The following is a 21824-nucleotide window of genomic DNA, read 5'->3' as shown; positions in this document are numbered from 1 at the left end:
TCACGAGAGTTTGTAACAGAACGATGAATTTTCACAAGATTTTGAAAGTAAAATAGATTGATACCGCGGCTACATGAGTTTTAAAATATCGGCATATCGGATATCGGCCAAAATCCCAATATCGTGCATCCCTACCTATGGTTGCTAAGTCCAAATGGGAAGAAATAACTGTTACCATGAAAAAGATTATTAGAATCAGGCAAGCAGAGCTACTCCAACATGCAGCCACCTTAAGTTGTGCAATTCTAGAATAATTTGATATTTACTGAAGTGTCAGGTTGATGTTTGTGAGCAAAATAAATATCAACCAGCATTAACTTACTCTACATGCTGAGAATAATTTTATATAATGGCCACCACATAATAATATTACTACATTAGCATGTGAAATTTGTTATCAATAATAGTCCTGACTAGATCTTTAATATATATCTTTAGTTTATGTCATTCCAGGACACAAAATCATTGGTGATAGCTAAAAGTTTGGCTCCTCCATGCCAATAAGGAGTCAATAAGTGACACAGTAACATTCACCAGCTCTCAATCTATAACGTCTACCAGCAAATGCTAATGCTAAGCAGTGGTTAGCATTAGCATTCAGAGAGCTACTAAAATCTGGAAATGTCTGAGCCCTGTCTTGCATGAATTCAACCTACAGCTATTCTATTAGCATCATAACCACAACTTAATATTCATATAATTTAGACATGTCATTGTTCACAAAATACACTCTTTACACTATCTATATAGCTACGTACTCTCTATTTTTTCTTCTGTAAAACTATGCTTTTATTCTTTATCACTCTAGAAATGCAGCAAATCTATAGTTATTTTTTTAAATGTATCATGTTGAAGACAAACTTGTAGCAACAACCTTTAAGGCCAAAATACTTTTTTTACTGAACTCATCTCAGGCTATCCTGAGTAATTTCTATAGTAATGCTGTTATAGGCTTAGGTGTAGGGAGGACATAGGGACAACTTTTCCTCTTTCTGCTTCATTATATAGCTATTCTCCAATTCTGCATATTTTTCTTTCAGCTTCTAACTTTATTTTTTCTATGTTTTTTTTTCTTCATGGAAGTTTCGTCTGCTACCGTTAACAGCTTCCATTAAATACATATCACTATCGCCTGCTTAATACTTTTTCTCTGCTAGAAATATTTATGGCCTCGGCTTTTGACTTATGTGCTCTCTTTCATCCCTTCTAAAACTGGATGAGAGTTGGTCTGGTTAACTGTTTTTAGAGACAGAGCCACCTATGGAGCTAGTTTACTATTACCTTACCTTGTCATCTTGAACACCCAGTTAACCTAAAACTGAGCCTGGTTTCACACATGTAACTAGGGATTGCTGCAAAGTCAATGACAAAATGCATATGAATGTCTACTGTTACCACGTATACATCCAGGAGGAGCAAATTCTGCAATCAGCTTATTTTACTTTGATAGAAAAAGCAATTTACCAATCTGACTGGATGATCTGATTGAATTGTTTTAATTGTGTCTTTAAAGTGCCTTGAAATGACGTGTTGGGAATTTGCACTAAACTAATAAATGTTAATAAATTAAGGCTGATTTATACTCAGAAACCAGGTCGTCTGTGTGTGTGTCGCAGTTAACGCAGATTTGCCACCACCCCTTCCTCAGACACTTTGCTGCATCGCTCCAAAATTTTAGATGACCGCAGACAGTGCCACAGACAGGAGGCCTTTGATTGGTCACATCTAGATCCGCTCTACACTATGCATATTTCCTGTTTGGTACGTTACCGGCTTGTTTTGTTTGTACGACGGCCATTGCTGAAAACGACTAGTGAAGAAGGACCAGCTGGTGCGCGATAACGCTGGGACCCTTTTTCCACCTGGATCCCCAAACTTTTTCACCGTCATGTCCCCCCTCATTACCTCGGCCGTATCTAGACCCCCAGCTAGTTCGTGATTGTCCCTGTTGCGTTGTGCCATGCTATACCATAGCACAGCCCATGCTTCAAAATTGGACATAAATTTAAAAAAATACCTTCGACAAGCTTGTTGCGATACACTGCTGTGGGAGTATACACAGCCCTTATGTCCTTGTTTAGTTCAGTGTGGCGATGTTTTAATTTGCAAAAAGGAGACTTTTGACCTGCATACAGCTTAATATGTATGACACAGCTCTCCCTATCATCTGGGTGGGGTTTGATGACAGAACTGGCAGACTCAGGCCAGTCTTACTGACTATGTCCCCTTTTTGCTTCACCATCCATCAAAATAAACTCAACCTTTATTTCTAACGAGGGACACAGAGTCAATCACCACATTGACTACAAAGGCTTTAATTTTAGGCAGAGAGAAAATTACTGAATGGATGAGTGAGGCTGGATGAGTAAGCGATCACTGTGCGTGGTTCAACTCTTTCTGCTCACCTGGCTGGAAGAGGGTCGTAGTCTCTAATGGAGCTCCCACTCACCAAATGGGAGCTTTAAAGTGGGTTATTTCATAAGTGATATCGGATGTTAAGGCAATTCAGCTAACTTTGCCCTTATCAAGCCAAATCGACGTGTTTTTAAAACTCTAGTAGTTTTGTCTTCCCTATCGCTCTACAGGAGGTGGTCAGGCACAGTGTCAAAACACAAACTCTATCATTGGTGGAGATGCACAATGGTGCCCATCTAAGCCAGTACTGATAAACATCTGCACTGGAGATAAGTGGATTTCTGCTAAAGTGTTTTAATTTTGGGTACAATGAGCTGGTAAGCTCACAAGTAATTCTACCTCAAAGAAAACATTGATCTAAATCCTGAGATGGGTGAATATCATCGACATTTTCACCTGTTCTGTTCTTCTAATGACTTTCTTGGGTAAAACAGTTCACAAGAAGAGGTTCGATCACCTCCAGAGTATCATCTGATAATCCCAAAATATGAACGCACCAGCAGTACTCCCGCGCACAGCCAGATTGTAGCATTTTGGCATAGTATCCTAATAGTTGTTGTTTAGAAGTGACCTATTCCTTGTAACTGCCTCGAGCTACATCTTAGAGTTTCTCTTTTCTAAGGTTTAGGCAATAACATGGATGCTTTTAAGTAGGGATGCACGATATAATCGGCCCCCTATCGGTATCGGCCTGTATCGGCCTTAAAACTGAATATCGGACATCGGCCACCCCACCGATATTTAACCCGATATTTGATCAGCTTCTGAGTTTCTAAAGTATATATATATAAAAAAATACTACTTCTTCTTCTTCCTCAAAAAATTATTTTTTACAGACTTAAAAACTTCTAAAGACGAGGGAAAAAAATATTGATACATTGAAATATCCCAATATCTTCATATGCTGATATATTGCCATTTAAAAACACCATATCAATCTCTTTTACTAATGAAATATTACTATATGTCATCGTTATGCTACGAAATCCCCCGAAAATTCACAAATGTTTGCCATATTTTTATATGTTGATATATTGACGCGGTATCGATCTATTTTAATAACAAAATCTCACAAGAATTTGCAAAATATCACGAGAGTTTGTAACAGAACGATGAAATTTCAAGAGATTTTGAAAGTAAAATAGATCGATACCGCATTTTTAAAAATCAATATGATATCAGCATATGAAAATATATTTGAGTATATTATTTTTCAAAGTGTCAGAAATGGATAACAAAACTGCTATTTTCAATGACTACTTATTTTTGTCCAGCTTTAACATCGGTATCGATATCGGTTATCGGCTACATGAGTTTTAAAATATCGGCATATCGGATATCGGCCAAAAATCCAATATCGTGCATCCCTACTTTTAAGCATCATTTCTGTTATATTCCACAATAACAACTCCTAAAAAGATTTTGGCTTTTCATCAAAAATATTTATTTTTCAAACATAATTCATCCCCAGAACATCTATAGTGGTGCAGTTTAAGTATTAGTTTTACTGATAGAAAAATGAAAATAGTATATTAGTTTATGAATTTTGATGGGTCCAAAATATCTATATATTTACTTATGGAAGGGGTAACTAATTAAAAATCAGTGGGGTCTGAATAAAGAAAATCAACAACAAGTAAAAGTCTGGAGACATTTTTAATTATAATCCGTTACTTTAAACTATATGGGAAATGAGACAAAAATGTTTATATCTCTTTGAATTAGCTTCTTTATTCTCCTTTTTAAAAATTACCGTATTTATTGTCCGTTATAATCTTCAACTTTGTTTATTTATTACTTATTTTTTTAAGTATTTATTTAATTATGTGCATGTAATAATATTTTTGTCAGTTTTATTCTTCCTTTGTATTTTTTTTACCCTATTTATTTATTCTATGCAAATTATTTCTGCCTGTCGTATTTAAATTTCTATCTGCATTTCTGCCTCATTATGTAAATGAGGAAGGGTGTGTCTTAGAGTTGAAAGATGTCGTTTTTATCTTGGATTTATATTTTCTTTATTCATCTCCACACAGTCCTTTTCGTTATATTGGCAAAATATGTTCAAATTTAATAATCTGCTATCATTTTGTTCACGTTGTTATTAAAACAACATATAATTTCATATGGTCTAATTTATGGGAGCTATTCCTAATTCTGCACTGGATGAACTGAATGCTTGGTCAGACATTTCAGTTCCCTGCTCTCTTTATCTCTTTATCAGTTTTTCTCCTTTTAGGCTCTCCGGCACCATAATGTCCTTGGCGCTTTGGTGACCATGATGTTGGGTTTACATACTATGGTTGTGTTCGATTTCACAGACTGCATCTACCAAGGACCCGGACTACCTGGACTGGGTCCTTGGAGGTCCGTGAAAATAAAGAGGCCGGGTGAGTTTTGTCTATGGTTTCAAACAGGTCCAGTCTTCTCTGGCTTTCACTGCCCGTACACTGTGTCCCCTAGCAATCGTAACAGTTGACACCTACCATAACAGGCTGCCACTCCCCCAAAGCTACTCTGTGCCATCGAACACAGGAGTAACAAAAAGATCAGATGCATCTGGACACGCTTTACTGGAGGCACTTCAGGAGCATCAAAGATGCTCTTAACCTTAATGTGAACAACCATCAGAATGAACCAGCAGGCGCTTTTTTGCTGCTTTCAGCATCCATGTTGTTGCTGAAGATACTAGATTTAATAATTTAATGTCAAAAAGACAAATTGATTTAGTAAAGTGTTCCTTCTGCCTGAAATTGTTAATTTTTATGCCATTATTTGTTATTTTGAATTGTTTTATTATAGTCACATAACTTTGCTTTATATAACTAACGGCAAAACAATTAGTAACTCAATGTTCCAATATCCATAAACGGCAACTGCTCTCATAACATGAGATCGACCAGATACAACACCACTGTTCTTTCTTTTTTGTTGCACCTTTTAGGGCCTCCGTTAAGACATGAAAGCTCCTGACAAGGCACGGAGGGTACCACCGCAAATCCATCACCCTGAGAGTGTATGCTAGCCGAAAGGAAGAAGGCAGAGGACTACTGAGTGTGAGAGCCACTATCCAGGATGAATCACCAATAAGCAGATCAAAGACAAGGCTCCGACAGATGATGTGCTCAGTGAATGTCTCATGCAATGGGGAACAGAAGATGAGGTGCTAGAGACTCTGTAATTGGCGGATATGCTCCTACACGGCATGTACCACCGAAACATAACCGAAGTGGCGGATATAAGGAAATCCTAACAATGGCTAGACAAAGCCGGACTGAAGGACAGCACAGAGGCTCTCATCATGGCTGCACAGGAGCAGGCCCAAAGCACCAGAGCAATAGAGGCCCAGATCTACCACACCAGACAAGACTACAGGTGCAGACTGTACAAAGAGACCTCTGAGACAATCCAGCACATAACTGCAGGGTATAAGATGCAAGCAGAGAAAGATTAACATGGAGCATCATAAACAAGTGACTGGAATAGTGTACAGGAACATCTGTGCAGAATATGGGCTGGAAACCCCAAGGTCAAAGTGTGAAACACCCCCGAAGATGGTAGAGAATGACCGAGCCAAGATCCTGTGGGACTTCCAGATACAGACGGAAGTAATGGTAACAGCAAACCAACCAGACAATGTGGTGGTGGACGAAAAGCAGAAAGCTGTTCTGGTTGACACAGCAATTGCAAGTAACTGCAACATCAGGAAAAAAGAACATTAGAAACTAGAGAAATACCAGAGGCTCAGAGAAGAGCTGTAGAAAGAGCTATATATATATATATATATATATATATATATATATATATATATATATATATATATATATATATATATATATATATATATATAGTATATACAGGCTGCACACAATTGATATGCAGGTACAGATGGGCGACAAAAATCAGGAAAGTGTAAAGTTAATAGTATCACTACTTATCTTTGTGTACTACTTCACCATCAACACCTGTTTTGATCTACTTTTGAAGATGTCCAAAAAACAACAAACATTAAACAGCTTCTTTGCCTGAACATCATACTATGGGTTTGTTTGATTTCACAGGCTGCATATGCCAAGAACCCGGTCTACCTGGACTGGTTCCTTGGAGGTCCATGACAATAAAGAGTTTTCACTATTGTCATAAAACGGGCCAGATGGGCCTAGTATTCAAGGTGAGACAGCCAGTAGGAAAGTTCAAAATGTTTATTAGAACAAACATAACAGAACAGAAGCACGCTGCTGTGGATCTGCGGCTCGCGATCCTGTGCGTCTAGCATCCAGCTAAGACAGAAACGCACCTTGGAGGACAGGTTCAGGGTCTCGTGCGTTGAGCATCCAGCTCAGACAGAAATTCACAGACAGGCAGAATCCACCAGGAGTCCAACATAGGTTCAGGTGGGCAGATCAGACAGGGCAGACAGGGCAAGTGGGTGAGAGGGAACGGAATCAGGAAAAAGGAATCACTCGGGAAATGCTGAAACGCTCTCACCAACTGGTAAAGGATAAAACTAGCCTGAAAACATGAGCTCAAAAATAATCTCCTACTGGAAAAGTAGGAGATTAAAAGTATTTTTCCAAGGTGCATGTCCTACTAGACATGCACAATGGAAAATAACTAAAACTGAGAGACAGGACACTAACAGAAGGCAAACAGGGAACAAACAGAAAGCAAACAATGATCTGCCCTTGATAGCTGGAACTGAGTCCAATATGCAGGGAAACCTGCAGGGGGGATGAGATGAATGACAATTAGCAGCTGGATAGAGTTAAGCAGGAAGGCATGATCAATTAAGGTGAGTTATCAGGGCAGATCATGACAGCTATGGTTTCAAACAGGTCCATCCTTCTCTGGCTTTCACTGCCCATACGCTCTGTCGCCTAGCAACCGTAACAGTTGACACATACCAAAAATGGCCGCCACTCCCCTGTGTGTGCCTTTGAACACAGGAGCAGCAAAAAGATCAGACGCATCTGGACACACTTTACTGGAGGCGCTTCAGGAGCATCAAAGATGGATGCTCTTAAGGTGCGTCTGACCTAAATGTGAACAAGCATGAATGAAGCAGCAGGCGCTTTTTAGCATTAGGAATAAAAAGCAGCAAACATTAAGCAGCTTCTTTGGCTTTCTGCCACCAACAAAGAAAAGCCAAACTGGACCGAAGAAATTTTTTTTTTTCAGAAAAGTGGCTCCAAGACGTGCCATGGCTTGAAGCCAACGAGGAGCGCATTTATATATATATATATATATATATATATATATATATATATATATATATATATATATATATATATATATATATATATATATATATATATATATATACTATAAATAAACAGCATGATATACATGACATATATATATGTATATATAAATATATATACAGTATATATACACATGTATATATCTTTTTACACAGTATATATCTTCATTCATGATAAAAGATTATTTACAATAATCATCAGGTCTTTACCAGAGATTTGAGGTACGTGCATTAGCCTTTAGAAATATTGTGTTATGTTTCATTCTCTACAAATTCTGATGTTTAGATGTTTTTGGAAACGTGTTGATGTAAGGTTCCTGCTTCCAGGAAAATGTTATAACCAAAGGCCACCCTGTGCTGCTAAAGAAAAAAAGTTAATTACCTGGTCCTTACGAGGTGTGAGGTCCTTTACAAATGCATTCTGTCATTTTACAGGTGTGGAGGATCAGCTGTGATGTCAGTGATCACAATCACTATGTGCTGTCAATCATTCAGTAAAACAGTATGGTTATACTAGGAGTAGGAGACGAGAGAAAAATGATATAAAGGGGAAAAGAATCAGCCTGGTTCAGCCATGGTAGATACATCCCTGAACACATTGTGCCTGAAGGAAGAATGCAAAGAGAATCCACAGAGAATTTTTACCCAAAACAAAAACACAAACCACATCTGTACCTCTGCAAGCCATGATATGTAAAAGAAAAAAAAAAAAAAAGGAAAAGTTTGTTTTTTAATCTACTGCAGTCTGCATAACTTTACTTTCCTGAAGGAATGGAGACAATAAAAACGGAAATTTCTGTTTTTTTTTGTGGTTGAAATAAAACAGCTGTTTTTCTTTTTACCTCTTTGACAGGCTTCAAAATTAGAACACATCGATAATGGTACATTAACATATTCAAGCTTGTTTTCAAACAAACATCCCTAATAAGAAAGTTTAGTGGAGAAGAGGTGCCATATGTTGATGAATAAGAAGCAGATCAGACCACCTGAGCAGATCTGGTACCTACAGCGGCCTGCTGGCCTTGGTTTCTCTCCTTTATTTTTTTCAAAGTCTGCTGGTGCAGCAGCAGCATGTCGATCAGAGAGAGAGAGAGACAGGCCAGGCCACTGAGACCAGTAGCATGTGAGACGGTAAAGACGATTGGTTCATTTCATTTAACTCCCGCCCCAACGGTCCATATTAACCACACAGATAGAGCGTCTCTCTGGTGCTGGCTGCTGCTGTGATGTGTAGCTAGAGAGTGATGATAGTGAGGATAAGAAGCAATGGACTCTGTCTTCAAACATATAGTCAAATGAAGAGGAAAGGTGAAGCAGAGAGGGTGAGAGACAAAAAAAGTGGCACTGGAGGAGGAAGTGGCCAAATTAAGAAAAATGACAGCTTTATTCAATTTTTCATACTATGAGTTCCCCTCTCAGTCAAAAGTATTAACGAATGTCCAAAAGTGGAACGTACAATAACTAAAATAAAGCATGTTGCCTGGAAGTAAGTAAGGAATCGAAATATATACAAAATAAAATCATATTATAAACCTGTATTTATAAAACTGGAGCTCCTCTGATTAACTCCTTTATAAGCACATTTACACTTGATGAATTGGGAACAAAATGTAGAACAAACATTATAGTCAGAGTGACCTATTAGTTAATTAGTTTGACTTTGTTTTCATCATCACACCTGAGCTGCTCAGTGTGACAAACAGCAGATCCCAGGCTGTTCTCTACATCCAGTCTGTTCCTCTACTTTTTGGTGGATAAAAGCTTGTTTAACTGGTTCCTCAGGAAGCAAAACAGAAATCCCAGTCCTATTTTATTTTACTACCTTTCAGCCATGTCAGTCATGTCAGGGTGGCCTGGTTCCATGACTGAATCCTGGCCTGAAAACTCAGAATTCTGACTTTTTTCTCAGAATTCTGACATTTGTTTTTTTAATTCTGTCTTTAATCTCAGAATTCTGACTTTTTTCTCAGAATTCTGACTTTTTTTTTTTATTCTGTCTGTAATCTCAGAATTCCAAGTTTTTCTCTCAGAATTCTCACTTTTTTTCTCAGAATTTGTCAGGATCCGGGACTTTGCCCACCGTGGATCCAAGCCTGGGGAGCTTGGACTCAGCTTGATCAGCTGTTTGATATTCTGCTGATTAAGGAAGCTTCCTATATAAGCTGTATATGATTTTCTCTCTGTGCTGGATCGTGTGTCTTACCTGTGCCACCATGCCTGTCTGAGCCTTGAACCTGTGATTCTTCTGAGTTCCAATAAATATTGGACTTTTAATCCTCCCTCCGTGTCTGTGAGTCTGCATATGGGCTAGTAAAACCAACGCATCATGACAAAACGATCCAACCAACAGACTAGCCCCGCAGACTCCTTCTACGCGCTCCTGGAGAGCCCGCTCTGTGCCGTCTAGGAGACCCCTGAGCCCGCTCTGTGCCGTCTAGGAGACCCCTGAGCCCGCTCTGTGCCATCTGGGAGACCCCTGAGCCTGCTCTGTGCCGTCTAGGAGACCTCTGAGCCCGCTCTGTGCCGTCTGAGAGACCCCTGAGCCTGCTCTGCGCCTTCCAGAGACTCCGGAGGTGGAGCCACAATCGGTGGATCCCTCTGTTCCTGAGGTGGAGCCACATCGGTGGATCCCTCTGTTCCTGAGGTGGAGCCACAGTCGGTGGCTTCCTCTGTTCCTGAGGTGGAGCCACAGTCGGGGGCTTCCTCTGTTCCTGAGGTGGAGCCGCAGTTGACGGCTTCCTCTGCTCTGGATGTGGAGCCGTAGTGGGCGGACCTGTTGCAGAGCTGCGGGAGCGGAGACGGCGTCCTTCCCGGTGCTTCCTGCTGAAGCAGAGGTGACACCCTCCTCCAAGGCCCCTGCAGCTTTGAGTCTCTGCTCTGCTGCCGGTTTCATGGCCGGCCACCTAAGACTTTTCCTGGCATCCCTGGTTCGCCCTTCGCCCTCCATGGGCGAGTTTTTTTTTTTTTCTTTTTTCTTTGGGGCGTCTGGAGGGGGGGGTACTGTCAGGATCCGGGACTTTGCCCACCAGAGGGCGCCGTGGATCCAAGCCTGGGGAGCTTGGACTCAGCTTAATCAGCTGTTTGATATTCTGCTGATTAAGGAAGCTCCCTATATAAGCTGTATGTGATTTTCTCTCTGTGCTGGATCGTGTGTCTTACCTGTGCCACCATACCTGTCTGAGCCTTGAACCTGTGATTCTTCTGAGTTCCAATAAATATTGGACTTTTAATCCTCCCTCTGTGTCTGTGAGTCTGCATATGGGCTAGTAAAACCAACGCATCATCACAGAATTCTGACATTTGTTTTTTTAATTCTGTGTTTAATCTCAGAATTCTGACTTTTTTCTCAGAATTCTGACATTTGTTTTTTTAATTCTGTGTTTAATCTCAGAATTCTGACTTTTTTGACTTTTTTTTATTTTAATTTCAGAATTCTTACTTTTTTCCCATTTTAAACTGAAATTATATTTAAAAATCAGTTAACTGTTTTTTTGTTGTTGTTGTTTTTTAGTGACCCTAATCCTCTTCCGTAAAATTTTATTTTGTCGCATAAAAAGGTAAATAAGTGATAGGTAATATAAATAGGTAAATAAGATGATTTGCCAATGGAATGAGTATTTTTATTCTTATAAAAAAGGACAATTAGATAATATGCACTCGAAATAAGAAAGTGCAATTGTTTTTTTGTTTTATTTTAAATGTAAATTGTCTTGTTCCATTGGCAAAGTGTCTCTTTTACCTCCTCAATTCAAAACTAAATGCTCTTATTTTCAGAAAAAATGACTTATTTAGATTTCCATTTTTTGCAGTGTATAATGCAGCACAGAAACGTGTGGGAATAAAACTATGAGGTGCCCCCAGGGACATAAATCAGAATTAACTTGCATATACACATATTAAATTACACTCTTCCATATACAGGTGCTGGTCATAAAATTAGAATATCATGAAAAAGTAGATTGATTTCAGTAATTCCATTTAAAAAGTGAAACTTGTATATTATATTCATACATTACATACAAACTCATATATTTCAGATGTTTATTTTGTTTAATTTTGATGATTACAAATGACAACAAATGAAAATCTCAAATTCATCATATCAGAAAATTAGAATATTACTGAAGACCAATAAAAACAAAGGATTTATAGAAATGTTGGCCAACTGAAAAGTATGAACATGAAAAGTATGAGCATGTACAGCACTCAGTATTTAGTTGGGCCTCCTTTGGCCTGTATTACTGCAGCAATGCGGCGTGGCATGGAGTCGATCAGTCTGTGGCACTGCTCAGGTGTTATGATAGCCCAGGTTGCTCTAATAGTGGCTTTTAGCTCTTCTGAATTGTTGGGTCTGGTGTATTGCATCTTCTTCTTCACCATACCCCATAGATTTTCTATGGGGTTAAGGTCAGGAGAGTTTGCTGGCCAATTAAGAACAGGGATACCATGGTCCTTCAACCAGGTACTGGTAGCTTTGGCACTGTGTGCAGGTGCCAAGTCCTGTTGGAAAATGAAATCTGCATCTCCAAAAAGTTGGTCAGCTGCAGGAAGCATGAAGTGCTCTAAAACTTCCTGGTATGTGGCTGCGTTGACCCTGGACCTCAGAAAACACAATGGACCAACACCAGCAGATGACATGGCACCCCAAACCATCACTGACTGTGGAAACTTTACACTGGACTTCAAGCAACGTGGATGAAGTGCCTCTCTTCTTTTCCTCCAGACTCTGGGACCTTGATTTCCAAAGGAAATGCAAAATTTACTTTCATCAGAGAACATGACTTTGGACCACTCACCAGCAGTCCAGTCCTGTTTCTCTTTAGCCCAGGCAAGACGCTTCTGACGCTGTCTGTGGTTCAAGAGTGGCTTGACACAAGGAATGCGACAGCAGAAACCCATGTCTTTCATACGTCTGTGTGTGGTGGTTCTTGAAGCACTCACTCCAGCTGCAGTCCACTCTTTGTGAATCTCCCCCACATTTTTGAATGGGTTTTGTTTCACAATCCTCTCCAGGGTGCGGTTATCTCTCTTGCTTGTACACTTTTTTCGACCACATCTTTTCCTTCCCTTCGCCTCTCTATTAATGTGCTTGGACACTGAGCTCTGTGAACAGCCAGCCTCTTTAGCGATGACCTTTTGTGTCTTGCCCTCCTTGTGCAAGGTGTCGATGGTCGTCTTTTGGACAACTGTCAAGTCAGCAGTCTTCCCCATGATTGTGTAGCCTATAGAACTAGACTGAAAGACCATTTAAAGGCTTTTGCAGGTGGTTTGAGTTAATTAGCTGATTAGAGTGTGGCACCAGGGGCCATCAATTTTGAACCTTTTCACAATATTCTAATTTTCTGATATGATGAATTTGAGATTTTCATTTGTTGTCATTTGTAATCATCAAAATTAAACAAAATAAACATCTGAAATATATGAGTTTGTATATAATGTATGAATATAATATACAAGTTTCACTTTTTAAATGGAATTACTGAAATCAATCTACTTTTTCATGATATTCTAATTTTATGACCAGCACCTGTAATATACTGAAAACCTCACACAAACACTAGTAAAAAGCTCTCACATAAACTAGTGAAAACATTTACCTCTTATATATTCTACTTAAAAGCTCTCACACAAAGTAGTGAGAACTGTTCATATAAACTGGTGAAAAGCTTTACCTTTCATACACACTACTAGAAAGCTTTCATATACACTATTAAAAAGCTCTCATATACACTACTAGAACGCTCTCATATACACTACTAGAATGCTCTCATATACACTATTAGAAAGCTCTCATATACACTATTAGAAAGCTCTCATATACACTACTAGAAAGCTCTCATATACACTATTAGAACGCTCTCATATACACTATTAGAAAGCTCTCATATACACTACTAGAAAGCTCTCATATACACTATTAGAACGCTCTCATATACACTATTAGAACGCTCTCATATACACTATTAGAAAGCTCTCATATACACTATTAGAACGCTCTCATATACACTACTAGAAAGGTCTCATATACACTATTAGAACGCTCTCATATACACTACTAGAAGGCTCTCATATACACTACTAGAACGCTCTCATACACGCTACTAGAAAGCTCTCAAACACACTACTGGAAAGCTTTCATACACACTATTAGAAAGCTAAAATATATGGTCCCCCTCCTTTAATTTAGGCAAACATTGCTCAAATATCACCGAATCCAGATGGTTTGTTGTTGATGAAGAGAGGAATAAACACAGTTTAAGATTTGCAGCTAAATTAATTTGTTTCCATATTATGGAACTGCTATCAGGCACTTCCCATCATCTTATATCAGTAATAAAAAATTATAAATACAAATTTGGTATTTGGTGACTTGACTTTTATTTCTGTCAGGCTGAAGTGAAAAAACTTGGAAAGAGACTGATTCTCTTGGCGTTTAAAATAACAAGACAAAACAGCATAAGAAAACCGCATTTATTTTTTTTATTTTAAAATTTTGTAAACAACAGCGGCTGATTAAACTAAATGTCTCAACCTTGTATAATTTTACGACTTTTTATTTAACCAAGAAATGATCCGAAAGGCCTGGGAAATGATCAGATCCGCTTATGTGGCTGCAATGTGCGGCGCGCTCCCGACACAGGTGGAACAGATTTTCACATGGGAACAGAATTTCGCACAACACCGGAAAAGGATCTCAGTTGAAGCAAAAACATAAAAAATAAAGTCGAGTAATGCCCATGCTTCTGTGAGTTGTTTAGCGGATAGCTGAGCATGAATCAATAATTTTATTTGATACAATTTCGGCCGGAGATAGCACAAAATGTACGGAGCTAGCCAGAATGACCTCCGTTTAAAACAACTTCCGGTGTAATGACGGTCCTTCCTGTTTCACTGAAACACCTTCCGTTTCAACTGAAATCCGCTAATAGCTTTTCAGTAGTGTGTATGAGAGCTTTCTAGTAGCGTGTATGAGAGCGTTCTAGTAGCGTATATGAGAGCTTTCTAGTAGCATGTATGAGAGCTTTCTAGTAGCGTGTATGAGAGCGTTCTAATAGTGTATATGAGAGCTTTCTAATAGTGTATATGAGAGCTTTCTAATAGTGTATATGAGAGCTTTCTAATAGTGTATATGAGAGCTTTCTAATAGTGTATATGAGAGCTTTCTAATAGTGTATATGAGAGCGTTCTAATAGTGTATATGAGAGCGTTCTAGTAGTGTATATGAGAGCTTTTTAATAGTGTATATGAAAGCTTTCTAGTAGTGTGTATGAAAGGTAAAGCTTTTCACCAGTTTATATGAACAGTTCTCACTACTTTGTATGAGAGCTTTTGAGTAGAATATATAAGAGGTAAATGTTTTCACTAGTTTATGTGAGAGCTTTTTACTAGTGTTTGTGTGAGGTTTTCAGTATATTATATGGAAGAGTGTAATTTAATATGTGTATATGCAAGTTAATTCTGATTTATGTCCCTGGGATTACCTCATATAAAACAGTCTGTAGAGTATTAGAAACAATGCCAATCAGCACAGAGACACAGCCGTAGTAAAAGGGTGTCTAACAGACACAGCATGGTTTAGTATTGTTGTTCGCCGTGACGCGCATCCATCTGGAAAAGGAGGAGGAGCAGAAGGAGGACTTTGCGCATCGTCGGTGCCAATAGCAGCAGCGCTATCTAATTAAACTCCTTCCGCGTAATCCTAACCCCCCCCATTTAAATCCACTCTATCGGCACACATCCCTTAAACCCACAGCTCTCCTCCTGTCTTCTGTCCGCGCTGCTGTCCCGGTCTGTGCCTGTGGAGGAGGGCGAGGAGCGCAGCGGCTGGCTGCACGGTGACATGCTCTGCAGGCTTCAGCTGCTGTAGCTCCGCTCACTTTCATATACTGGGACCTTTTTTCTTTTGTTTTTCTGCATGTGTGTCAGTTTTTTTTGTGTGTGTAAACAATAAGGAGATCTGGTTAGAGATTATTATTTTTATTATTAAATCCAGTCCCGGAGGAAAGCGTCCAGTGCGAGCCGAGCATCCACCGCATCTCCATCCACTCAGCAGGGGAAGACCCTTCACAACCGGTAAGGAAAGACACCCCCCTCTCCTTTAGCCGTGTTTGCATCAACCTTATTACTTACTGGACTGAATGAATGGGAAGCAGAGCCGCTTTTGTTGTGCTTCCTCGGCTGCATGATGACAAAAAGACAAACCAGAAATAAAATAAATAACAACATGAGCTAAAAACATCCCCCCCTGCATCCTCTCGGGGTCATTTACCAAACTAAAACACGTGCTTGAGCGCAGTTTAAGATGAAATGCGCACAGTTCCTTGGCTCTACGAGGCCTCCAGTTCTTTATGAAGGATCTTAACATGGGACGAGAGGCTTCCTCTCTGCAACTCTTTGGTTTTACTCTCAGAAGGAAAGAAAGAGTTGTGATGAGTTTAAACTTGCAGAATATGCGTCTTTCATTTGTCAAAATTTATATTTATCTTTTTATATATATATTTTTAAGGAAGAACGTTTCTTAAATAATGCACAACATGGACAGAATTATGAAAAAAGTCTAAAAGTCACACCCAAATTTACCAAGATACTGCAGTAGCCCATCCAGCCCTGTATGCCCTGGTGTGCACTGCAAAAATATTCTAAAAAATTATTTTAATATTTCATAAGATAAGTGTATTAGCCTGTAATTTAATCAGCTAAAGTGTCTTTATCCTCAGAATTAGATATGCATCAAACTGGATATCGGCTCCGATATTGACTAATTAAATGGATCAGATATTGGATTTGATATTGGATATCGGGGATCCCATCCATTGGACTTTACATGGAGATGTTTCTCTCTTATTGCTGCTTTTTGCTGCTTACCACAGTGTTTACACCAAGGCTGAAGTCTTCACTCACATGGCAAGATGCACGGTTCATCCTTTCAACAGCTAAATCAGATCAGTAACGGATATCGGCTCTATCCAAAATAAGATAATTAGATAATAAGCAGCTTTATTTCATATCCCTTTGACAATTTATATAACTTATTAAATCAAAGGTAATCTGTAGGCTACTAATTAAGATACTTACTTAGATTTACATTTTTGTAGTGTAATTCTGTTACTAAAGTGGAAAAAAACAAAGACATAGCTGTGAAGCAGGTTAAGCTAGACTTAGGCAACATAAAAAATATCAAAACATGTTAAGCGTACTGGGGTTAAGAGGGTAGGACCAAAGTTGGTTATTTTTAACTGAATTTCATTCATGTTTTTAACCTAAAGATTATAACTTATTGATCTTTGGTAAATTAGGTCCAACAATCCAGTGTATTCTCATTATAAGTTCGTATGAAATCGTACGAAAAGTTATGCACCGTAATTTCGTACGTTTTGGACGTTTTTTTCGTCGTATGCGCATCTTATGCACCATTCAAGAACAGAATTTAAAATACAATTAGCCCTAACCCTAAACCTACACTTAACCCTAAGATATAAAACAGCAAGCAACGTAGTTGGAGACATGAAGAAGTAAATTTTGCACTGTTTTTCCCAGTTTTACGTCCGTCCGCGGATCCGTTTTTTTTGTCTGTCTGCCTGCGCATGCGCACTGATCAGGTTTTTTGAGGAAAAACGTCCAAAACGTACGAAATAGTGTGCATAACTTTTCGTACGATTTCATACGAACTGATAATGAGAATATGTTGAACAATCACAGCCATTTTTATTTCTATTGGTTGGATGTGAATGACTATTAGTGATGCTGGCAGGATTATGTGGTGTAAAAGTGAAGCAGGGAAGCAAAGAGAGCATTGTGGTAATTCTGGTTTTGCAGTGTTGAAAGAGGAGGGAATCAGTTATCAGTCATAACAATAAGTTCACGTTGGTTTAAGTTACCAGCTGCCCCCTCACACACCCTCATTTAGCAGAGTCTGGCATTTAGGTTATGAGTCAGGGGTCCGATAGCCCTCCCCCTTGGAGACGTAAAATATGGCCTCTTTGAATTATCAGCTGTCGTCTGCATCTCTGCAACTTCACAAGTCGGCCTGAGCCCTACTCTACCTCTACTGATAACATGATATATTTTCCCGAACATCTTCTTTTCCTAAATGCCACCCAGCTGTTGCACGCCTTCTGTGTTTAATCCTCGGGGATAAAACAAGTTTCTGTCAGGCTTTGCGTCATGCACAGACCATTGGAATTACTGCTAGCGGTTATCTGCTCTTTAGAAAAAAAGAAATCCATGTCTCATGTTGTCATTTGGATCAATCTCTGGAGCAGGTGATAGCGATAAGAACAGCGAGACGCATTGAGTCCGACTGCAGGTTAATGAGACTGCCGAGGTGTGGCCCTCCGCACAAATTGATCCATACTCGTGTGCTCAGGGGAGCAGACATACTTTCTTATCAGGCAGCATTTGTGGCCACCTATGCTTCGCAGGGTTGTGGCAATTATTCAGCCTGCATATGCTTATGCGAGTCAAGTTGTTACATAAGAGGATAAATGTGCGCGGAGCATTACTTTCTGTGTCGCTTCGACTCATAAGCACACATGCATGCAAACCCATTTTCCTCTGCTTGTAGAGGTGTTTCTAACCCCCCCCCCCCCCCCCCCCCCCGATGGTGTTATACCCCCCTCACATTACTGATGTGCAGGTGAAGAGTTCTGGAGAGGACAGGTATCAATAACCAGGGCAAAAACTGAGGGACCTGCTTTGAAAACCCTGCTGTCTGTGCATCTCTCATGTGTGTACAATGCACTTCTGTATGCGCCCTGTTCTCTAGGCTTTCACATTAACATGACCAATGCATCTCTCCTCATATGAATGACCTTGCTTTCATTTGACGCTGCCAGAAATCCTGACATGCTGCCCTCACTGGTATAGAAGGAATACATAAGTAAAGTGACTTTGAAAGCAGGATTCAACGTGGTCACATGATCACAGGCTGAGGCACAACAGCTTAGAGGTTAATTATATATTTTACTGTTACTGGGAATAAAATCTTAGCTACACTTCCAAAGGGAAATCCTTGTTTTTACATATTTTTTGGAAGCTTAGAGACAAATATTTTCTGATATCTCTATTCCTTTGGCAGAAAATGCATAATTGAATACAGAAAAAGAAAGAAGCTGAGCACACAGCAAAATCGATTGGCTTTGTATAAAAGTAGTTAATTTAACACTTTTGTCAAATTCAACTATGCTAGAGTTAGTTCCTCCAAAGGGTTGGCGTTGATCCACGGAGTTAAATTCAAGCATCTCTGTTGACTGTTGATTTTAAAATGAACATTTAGCAGCGTTTCTCCCAGAATACCAACCTATCTGTATACTTTGGATTTTTGGTTTGTTCTGCAACTGGAGGGATGCCAGTTGGAACACCAGCTCAGTCACTGTGCAAGCAGGACACTAGACTCGCACTGGTGAAGTTTAAATGGTGTTCATAGAGCCCACTGTTCCTCTCAGTCTGCATTCCACAAAGCATAGAATTAATTACCACCTATGCTGATGATACTTTGATATATTTGTCAAATCTTGATAAGTGTCAACATTTGACACTATATACCAGAGTTAGCTCAATTCGGCCCTGATAACTGTCAAATTTAAACTATTAAAAGTATTTTTTATTGTGTTAACTGTTTAGCATTTTCAAAAGGGCTAGTTTAAATCAATCTAAATGGGTCAATATATGAGTGTTGAATTTAACTCTGTAGAAGTTGAATGACCACTTCCAAAACTGGGATGCAGTATAATTTCCTTTTAAAAAAATCTTTAAATCCTTTTAAGGATACAACCTCACAGCTAAATATAGGTTCATTTTGAATTGACAAGTATGGAACATAATGGAAAAGAAGACATTTTTTTTTCCTCATAAGAAAAGTACAACATGTGTCAGATGGGTCAATTCAGTTTATTTCTATAGCGCCAATTAACAATAAATGTCATCTGAAGGCACTTTACAGTTCAACCAGATCATACAGTCAAATTGATACAAAGTTTTCTATCTAAGGAAAACCAGTTGATTGCATCGACTCATTGACTCGAAGGCAATCTCTCACACTAAGCATGCTTGTAGCGACAGTTGAGAGGAAAAACTCCCTTTTAACAGGAAGAAACCTCCAGCAGAACAAGGCTCAGTGTGAGCGGCCATCTGCTGAGGCCGACTGGGGTTCAAGGAGACAGAAGCAGAGATACAAAAAGGCAACTATAAACTAGCTACACTTCTAAAATATTTATCAAAATGAAAAGCTACATCTTTTATATCATCAACGTGATCTTTATTATGAACAGTGATGGGACTAACGGCGTTGAAACTAACGGCGTTACTAACGCCGTTACCTTGTTTTAGTAACGAGTAATCTAACTAATTACTTTGACTGTAACTATAACGCAGTTACCATTGCAGGCACCCCGTTACTGCGCGTTACTCAGGTCGCACAATGAACCTTTATTCATGATAAGACTCGTGCGCAGCTGCGTGAAGCAGGCACTCAGATGGAGAGTGAGGATGACTCCAGCAGCAAAACAGCGTTTTCCACATGGAAATACCGGTGTTACGTCGAGCTGCGTTTCCCCATCACATAACGGTTTCCTCTGCATCTCCGCACAGCGCAGGCGGCAAGAGTCATAAATGCTAATAAATGCTAAACTCTCTGCAGGTTCTTGTCTTTGTCGTTCGCTCTATTCAGCTGGCTTTGGAAACACATGGCGAGAAGGTGGGGGCCGGGTGGTGAGGGTTACGGGGGCGAGAAACGCAAAAGTAACGCAATAGTTACTTTTACTAGTAACTAGTTACTTTTATTGTGGAGTAACTCAGTTAGTAACTCAGTTACTTTTTGGGAGAAGTAACTAGTAACTATAACTAATTATTTTTTCAAAGTAACGTGCCCAACACTGATTATGAACTATCGAAAAAAGTTTGCAGACACATTTTATTGAATTTATATTTACATCCAGTAATTTGCTGTCACATCTTCTTTGACTATCCTTAAAAATGGGAACTCATGTATATATTTTTTTGTATTTATCCTCAGCAAATATTAATCTACATTTTATGAAATTTCTATATATAGATTTATTTTACTCCACAGCTGTATTATAATCCCTTTCTTATCTAAGAAGTGATTGCCATATTCATCTTAAAGAGTAAAAAAAAAGGAATTGGAACGTTTTTCCTTTTTAATTATGAAGACATATATACACATATTCATATACTTAAACAAGTATAGACTGCATAAAAAAATCAACATATTTATTTGCACTTTTAAAGTCCGGAGTGTGAACCTGTATTCGTTGTTTCTTGTACACCTGTATATCTGTAACACATTTAGCATTACAAGTGTTGGTTGACTGAGGATACGCACATGGTGTTTCCATTTGGTTTAAAGCGTACTGTTGTGAAACTTTGTCAGAAGTCGAGGCATGCTTCGGTGGCGCAGTGGTTTGTACCCATGTACAGAGGCATTAGTCGTCGATGAACTGGGTCCGAATCCATCCTGTGGTCCTTTGCCGCATGTCTTTATGTCTCTCCCCTTCTGTTTTATCCCTTTCCTGTAGGCCACTGTAGAAAAACTAGGGGTGGAACGATTCACAAAATCCACGGTTCGGTTCGGTTCACGGTTTCGTGGTTACGGTTTTCGGTTCGGTATATATTGGTTGTTACCCCGAAATCCCATAAAAATTTGCTTTGTGCAGGCGGTCTGGAGCGCAGCGGGGCAGAGCGGAGCGCTGACGGAGTAGGAGGGATTTCGGGGTTAGCCTGACATGTTGGTCATGTTGCTGTTAGCATAAACAAAACGTGTTGCACAATGCTTGCACACTGTTGCACTTTTATCTACAACTTTCTTTCCGCCGTCATCGTAGGTCACTCTAAATGCAAAGTGGTCCCATACAGCAGACCTATAAAGTGCTGCTGGCGCGTCTTCCAACTCCTGTTCTTTCCCACTCGCCATACCCACACAATTCTCCACAACAACTGACTTTTTTCTGCTACACCCGGCTACGCTGCTTCGCTTCTTCTTCTTGTTTACTACTGGTGGTTGGCTTTGGTCGCAGTACCACCGCCTATGAGAAAAAGGAGAAGCGCATGAATCGAACGTAACACACGCGAATCGAACCGAGACAGTCGAACCGAACGATTCGGACAGTCTTCATAAACCGTTCCATCCCTA

General features: G+C 39.4%; 1 protein-coding gene across 1 annotated transcript in view; it reads left to right on the top strand.

The window, feature by feature from the left end:
- Window positions 1-15320: 15320 nt before the first annotated feature.
- The window catches only part of hpca (hippocalcin), an 84903-nt gene continuing 78399 nt past the window's right edge, over window positions 15321-21824 (top strand). The window contains exon 1 of the mRNA XM_038290600.1: window positions 15321-15748. The gene's annotated coding sequence lies outside the window, so the exon portion shown is untranslated. The remainder of the gene's footprint in view (window positions 15749-21824) is intronic.

This window comes from Cyprinodon tularosa, unplaced genomic scaffold (assembly GCF_016077235.1).
Source record: "Cyprinodon tularosa strain WSP-4 unplaced genomic scaffold, ASM1607723v1 ctg284, whole genome shotgun sequence".
Lineage (NCBI taxonomy): Eukaryota > Metazoa > Chordata > Actinopteri > Cyprinodontiformes > Cyprinodontidae > Cyprinodon > Cyprinodon tularosa.
This window is presented reverse-complemented; position numbering and strand designations above follow the sequence as displayed.